The sequence below is a fragment of the Saccoglossus kowalevskii genome, chromosome 22, assembly GCF_978046115.1.
Source record: "Saccoglossus kowalevskii chromosome 22, keSacKowa6.1, whole genome shotgun sequence".
In the NCBI taxonomy this organism is placed as follows: Eukaryota; Metazoa; Hemichordata; class Enteropneusta; family Harrimaniidae; genus Saccoglossus; species Saccoglossus kowalevskii.
This window is the reverse complement of record NC_140662.1, coordinates 17,410,896-17,416,902: the sequence shown is the minus strand read 5'-3', so window position 1 is coordinate 17,416,902 and position 6,007 is coordinate 17,410,896. Positions and strand designations below refer to the sequence as shown.

Sequence of the window (6,007 nt, the reverse complement as noted above, 5' to 3'; positions counted from 1 at the left end):
CGGTTGTTTTAGTGCCTGACGACAGTTCCGGGCATTGAATGTCACTGTTGTCCCTCTTGACTTCCCCCATATGCAGAGTGCTAGTGCGGAAACACAGTGCATTTTTGCTACAGAAGTCATATTCATGTTTGGGACTACATGACAGGGCTGTGCGGCCATCTCCCTATCAAATGGCATTATTAATGCGCTATCCTGGCGTCAAACAGGCTCGGTCGAACACAAGCACCTGCGCACCTTAACCAAGGTTACCCCAAAGTCGCATTCGTTAGTGAATGAATCTAGGGCGAGTGGAATTGACCTTCCCATTGAGTCTGTGGGGAGTGCCCCCAGGGTAGAGGTCGACCCTTTTGGGGTTCAGGCTAAGGTAGGATTTGAACTACCGATCATAAGTCTGGTGTGACAACCAATATGCTACCAGTGACCGGCTGGCTGTACACGCTTTCTGACATACAAAGTGTCTGCGCTTTTTACACTGCTCGCCGGCGTGAGTGTTGGCAAGCCTAAATAGGTTCTGATAGTATATAGCGCCGCCAGTGGCTAATCCCGGCTTCATGCGTCCAGCAACTTGGCGCGCCCAATCAAATCATGCAATTTAAAGCGGGGGAGTCGTCACCTGCGCATGCGTCGGATTGCCATAGCGTGTCATTTTTTACAAACAAGCGTCTACCCATGAGCCTTTGCGTTTTTGCGCGTGTTGTTATTGTCGCTTACACTGTACCAACGTCCCAGCACAATTTTGAATGAACTGCAAATGCTGCATTCAATCAAAGAATCTAGAAAATACCATCGCAAAACGATCGAAAATAATAATTATAACTTCAGAAAACTTCGTAATCTAACAGCTTACCTCTGGTTCGTTTGGTGGCAGTCTCATCTTGGCTGGATGTATTCGTTGTGCTGGAAGAGTCACTGCTGCTGTCTGATAATGAGTTATGATCTACTGATTTGAGCAATCTGATTAAAATCTGATGTAGTGTACGGGCTTTAATTATTTTGGCTATAAACTTATTTTAATTTTATTTTTTATTACTTTTGTTATTAATGCCCTTTTATTTTATTTTATTTTATTATTTTACTTTGATTTTGATTTTGTGATTTTTTTAATTCCGCCCTACCTACATCTGAGCCGATGCCTATGTAACGAGATTTCAACGAGACCCACTATCGACGATTTTAGTCAACGAATCACAGACCTCCTTCTATAGCGCACATGATGACGTCACCGGGCGGAGTCGGGTGGCAAACACTCAAATAAAATGGCGGATTATACCGACCGAGAATAACACGGCTTTACGGTAAGTTTATCATTGTCAAATGCAACTAAAGTCATTTTTATGTTAATATTGTGGCTCGAATGGTTCGACTTTAGATCGTTATTTTGCATAGTTATTCTGGGAGTGACGATTTTGTTTCCACCGTTTCTACCGAACACCAGTGTCTTTTTCCAGTCGCCTGCCCTGGAGACGGGTGATGTTTTGTTGAAGATCGGGCCAACATCGTCTACGGTATTGAAGCCGTAGCTGTAAATATTCATCAAATTGTATCAACATTTTGTACATTATACAATAACTCTTTATTAAAGTAATTGAGCTGATTTGGACTGGAATAAAATATTTTTTATTTGGAACACATCGCAATTGATCAGGAAATATTTGTTTGCTCCAATTTTCTGCTTCGATGCCGTGGGCCGGTGACTGTTATACAATTTAAAATCAGTTTGCATTGTTTACTATAGCTGTTTACAGTGTTCTAATCATTACGATTTACTTATTTTTTTGCTTCCATTCTAGATAATTATGCTCAGTGGTGTAAAATTGAAGCGATGACTGAATGAACGAACCTTGGCTGGCGAAGATGTATCTGGAAGTGTACACATTTGTTGGAAGTGAAAAAAATGTTCAATGTAATGACAAAAATTGTAAAATGCTGAGGAATTTCTTTTGCAAATAAAAATATACTAGCAATTTTCTATTAATGGTTTATTCAAGTGGGCAAAATATAATGTACAGAAAGATTGCCCGTAGAGTATCGCTACACTGAAAAGTAAGCAACCGACAGCCTGTATAAAAGGGGGGCTGTGATTGGCTGTTACTTACGCGAGATTTGAACGGGACTTACATAGGCGTCGGATCAGATGTAGGTAGGGCAGAATTAAAAAAAAATCACAAAATCAAAATCAAAGTAAAATAATAAAATAAAAGGGCATTAATAACAAAAGTAATAAAAAATAAAATTAAAATAAGTTTATAGCCAAAATAATTAAAGCCCGTACACTACATCAGATTTTAATCAGATTGTGATTTGAGCTGCTTTTTGGTTTTCTCGATCGTTTTGGTGATGGAGTCGTCATATTTAGAACGGGTGGTTTTAGCTTGGATGGATTTGGCGGGAGCAGCGATTGCTGTTAACGTTGATTTCAAATTGCTGTTTTTGAGCATTTGTCGTTATAATTCGATTTCCAGTTCGAGATTGTCATTTTCATGTCGTATATAATTAGCATTAGCTTCTGTTCCCGGCTAGTGGACCGGGAGGCGTTTTTTGAGGGCCGACATTCGTGGAATCGAATCACGAGAATCACGCCGCCATGTTGTTTCGTGGTCGTTCCTCAGAGCAGGCGATCTTTTCAAAATCAGAGATAAAAGAACTTTCACTGTTGAGTCGACAAAATCTTCTCTTCGGACCACTGTTAATTAACCAAATTTATACTGAAAACAAATTTAACACAATTACAACAGCAGAATACATGCTAGTAATAAACTGATGTGACTTCTGAAGACTGAATGCTTTTCGTGAACTTTATATATGGGGCCCGGTTTTAGTTATAAACCGACGTTAGCTTCACGTTCATGTGGTACCGTGACAACATACAGCCAAAAACATGTTTGTTTTAGTGTCTTCTGACGGTTTCTACAATAAGAACATATTGACAGCACACTATTGGGCGCTTAAGTTACTGTGGAATTTTGCCAACACCCAGAGAAAAACAATGTATATTGTACACCTAATGTCTTCAACCGAATAAACGATCTCTAGCTCATATATCAGTTAGCCATTTCCGCTATTAAATGACCCGACATTCAAGATCAATCGACATGGGTACATCAGACACGAGCTCTCCGACAATAAGACAACTCAAGTAGACAAGAAGAACGTGACCTATAAACTTCATACAAGCACCATGAGAGACAACAAGTGATGAAAATAGAACCTACCCTCGGCACTGAAACACCAAGACAGCAAAATTGTGACTACTTGGATTATTACTGTGCTGAATAGCGAATCAATGAGACAGTCAAAAATCAATGAGAAGTATTAAAAACGCGGGATAAGAAAGACATCAAATGAAGACACGAACACACAACGAAGAAACAGAGACTTTTTGAACTTTTGCGAACATTTGTTTTAACTTAATATATTTGTTCAATGTTTGTTTTCTGATAGCTATCTTGAGAGTTCTGATATAAAATCGAGTTATTTAATTTAATTGATACCGGCTGCAAGGAGGTTTGACAAAGCCCCGGTTACTACGCTAACAACATTTGCATCTGAAATTACCGAATTTGGAGCATAACATTTTTTGTTGTAAAACGTTTTGTAAGAAAACGATTTGCTCATCATACTTCTACAAGATTTTCTTCTTTTATAATGTGAGCAACTCTGCTCACCGTTAATGCTCGTTGCATTTTCTTTAAAGAACTGAGGTCCCAATCTTCGTTGGCACAGAATGATGATCACAGTTAAAATGGCGTAGCTCAACAAATATTTCCCAAGATTTATCACGCTTTTTCTGGTGCAATGCCTATGAATATAAAATGGTAAGTTTGCGACTGTGATTTACTTTTGGTTGTTTCCCGTGACCCAATCCAGGCGATTGCCACCCAATAGATTCAGTTGGGGTCGTCGGATAACAGGTAATATGGAAACACATACAGTCACTGTGCTAAGGCGATGTCCACATATGCGTCGTCAGTTGACGCAATTAATCTTGTTATTTTTAGGGGCAATACATATAATATACACATTTTACTACGCCGCAGTTGCAAAAAATATTATCTAGTTATTATATTTTTATATATGATATGAACTATGTATTGAAGGGGGTGGTCGCCGCCGGGACCATAGTTGTTTGTTTACACGAAATCGAAAACGCGCCCTTTAATATTCTCAATAGCGAATAGTAATTCGGATTCTACCAGTCGCTTGCCGGGTATCATTGCTTTTTGCACATCTCTTACATGAGGGAAAACGATCCTACTGCCTCTCCTGAACTAAATAGTGCTATATTGAAGGCATTAGCTTCTTAACATTCATTAGTTATAACACAGCTGCTGGATGAAGGCCACTGTTGCGTACAGTTTTGTTTCTCCATCATGACCAAGCTTGTAGGTAAATACTGTGAGTCTTTGTAAAGTACAGCTGGTATGTAGGAACGGAAGTGATTTAATGCGGAGACCATGTTGTCGCAATAATAATGCCACACTGAAGCAGAACTATGGCAGCCCTTATTCAAAGTTGTTGGGAGAGTTCTTCTGAACTCTATAGTATTTCCGTAATATTGGCCAACAATCATGATGTAATCCTCGAACAAGTTGATGCACGTGTTCAAGATAGGCGCAGTCAGATAAGTCCTTCTGAACAGGTAATGTAAACTAAAATAACTACTCCTTGCGACAGTATGATGCTGAGATGGCATGGGTGGCATAGCACCAAAAAATGTCTAGATCCACGAGACCTCGATCATTGACCAATATAAACCACTGCGTCTCGGTGGTCGTACCAGGTGCAAAGATCAGCCTCATATTGTATAGTATTGTAATACATGTAAAGTAATAATGATCTAATATTTATCAGTCATAACACCTAATATAAAGATACAGGATAATTGTATTTCAAACCACAATGATTGATTCTTAAATGCAATTGAAATATGAATGTATGCAGCCATGTCACAACATACATTTTTTAATTATAACCCATCACGTGTTCATACTGTTCCCTGATTGGTCGATCCCTTTTAACATGGTATCGACTATATTACCGTAGTAGTGCCGGTAAACATACTAGATCCTATGGGGGAAACAAGTACAGCAATTAGTGCCTTTGAATGACATCATTTATCGCATGATTTGTGAGTTCCAATACTGTCTGCGCCTGCGAGTTCGGTCGTAGGAATTAATAGTTCAATTGAAACTATCCGATTTAGCTTTGCTAGTGGAAAACAAAGATACACCAAAGACGGAGGATGCTACACACGTCCTTATATCGTTTTGTGAAAAATCAGGACTTCATTAGCCGACGTCGAGAAGGCAGACGAGTTGTGTGAAATATTTGCTGACAAAGAATCACTGTCAAAATTGACGACTGCGAATTTAGCCCCTCTGAAAGTCTGCTCTGCCCCATGTGGTCTTGCGGCATAACTTGAAGACAAATTTTTGATGTATGGTCACCTCGAACGCGAGATTATTATGATTATTTGTATTCGTTATAAATCACATAATCCATTTTGAAAGAACAATGCAGTATTTGTGTACTGTGACAATACATACATAAAACAAACGTCAGGAATTGACGTTGTATAAAAAAAAAATCATTTCAATATGGTTTGTAATAATAGACAAACAAATGCAACTTGCTCCTTTCATTGAACCGTAATCTCACTGACACAGCATCCGAGTGTCAAAGTCCTTGGATCTGTGGTGATAAGAAGCACGACATCTACACAAAGTGAGAGTGCATTGCCTGCATCACCTCATGTATCATCTAGATCTCCATACCCTAGTGTACCTTATATGACTGCACAAATAGATTGTCAACCGATAATGGAAAATGCTATAAAAGGAAGAAAACGAATGGCTTGAATATGTTCAAAACAAGACAGAGCAGGAATCTGCAGGAAATTGATGGAACTGAAAAATGGGATGTTATGGAGCCAACTGAAGTTGTACATACATTATCTTGGTCTTCTTATCACGCAGCTCATCAGACACAGTGTGCAAGTGATCTCTTA

At 39.0% G+C, this 6,007-nt stretch overlaps 1 long non-coding RNA gene across 1 annotated transcript; it reads left to right on the top strand.

Annotated features, from left to right (window-relative positions):
* The first annotated feature begins 984 nt into the window (after positions 1 to 984).
* Positions 985 to 1,964, top strand: LOC146729071 (uncharacterized). The gene is made up of 2 exons (XR_014928194.1): positions 985 to 1,295; positions 1,791 to 1,964. It is a non-coding gene; the product is annotated as an uncharacterized LOC146729071 (long non-coding RNA).
* The last annotated feature ends 4,043 nt before the right edge of the window (positions 1,965 to 6,007 follow it).